Source organism: Saccopteryx bilineata, chromosome 2, assembly GCF_036850765.1.
Source record: "Saccopteryx bilineata isolate mSacBil1 chromosome 2, mSacBil1_pri_phased_curated, whole genome shotgun sequence".
NCBI lineage: Eukaryota > Metazoa > Chordata > Mammalia > Chiroptera > Emballonuridae > Saccopteryx > Saccopteryx bilineata.
In genome coordinates, this window is record NC_089491.1 from 24,012,281 (window position 1) to 24,013,561 (window position 1,281).

Here is a 1,281-nt window from a genome sequence, read left to right on the forward strand (position 1 = left end):
AGGTGGAGGGGTCATGGAAAGTCTCCCCCAGGGGCAGTATTAGCTAGGACTTCAGTGGGCAGTTTATCTGACTCCTGGTAGGCTCTACCACTGCCCGCTGGGCTCTACCTCACACGTCCCTCCCATGTGTCTGGAAGCTTCATGTGGGCACTTCTTCCATCCAAGTACTAACCAGGCCTGACCCTGCTTAGCTTCCGAGATCAGACGAGATCGGGCACGTTCAGGGTGGTGTGGCTGTAGACATGTGGGCACTTCTATAGCAACAGCAGAAACGAAAGATAGGGAGCACATGTTTCCAGATTCTGCCTATGTCACATTTGCTAGCACTGCTGGTTAAAGGACATCACCTGGACGAAGCCAGCCACAAACAGGGACAGTACCACGACATTAAACCGCCAGGGGTGTAGATAGAGTGAGGGGTGAAGAAATGGATCATTAATGAAATCAAGTTGACTGTACTCTTTTAGCTGACATATTAAAACATTCTAAAACCTATTGTTTTTCTCTTCTATAGCAAACTGTTCTTACAGTTCTGGATACAAATCCCAGGATCTCATCAAACTTCTCCTAGAATACTAATTAGAATATGTTTTTCTTGGATCTTTTCAGTTCTGTGAGAAATCTCTGTTTCCTCAGGGGTCATTATTACTTTTCGTAATTTGCCCATCTTGGCCCCACCATCGGTCCTATGGTGCGTCTCAGATGTCTGCTGAAGCCTGGCTCTGTGTCCCTGTCTGTGAAGGACTAGGATGACTGACGTAAGGTTCAGCAACAGAAGGTGTGAGTTTTTCTGTGGGTCTTTCCTCCAGTTCAAGTTTTTCCTGAGTGGGTGGGCCGACTGCAAGCCTGTATGCTTGGGAGGCTTTTGTTTAGAGAGTAACAGTGCTGAGCAGGCAGGCAAATAACCAAACTGGGCGTCATTTTACTCTGAGGTGCCAGTGTCCACGGGGGCAACCTTGATTCCACCTATATTTAGATACAGATATTTTAGAGAATAGCCTCTAGTTTTTTCTCAGGAGTTAAATGTTGATGCCACCCATCTCTCTGCATGGCCAGGGGTCCGAGAAAGGAGCAAATGGCTGAGAGAAGTAGCTGTCCCACAGCAAAAACGTCTTTCTATCTTTTCTTCCCTTTTCACTCTCTATACCTACCTCTGCCTCTCGGGAACTTCTCAAAGGTCTAGCGGAGAAGAATGGCTCCTGCCTTCACTGAATTGTTCTCTTGTTTCCTGTGCTCTGTTATTTGTCAGCATGACCTCATCTACTTTCCCGTTTCCAGAAA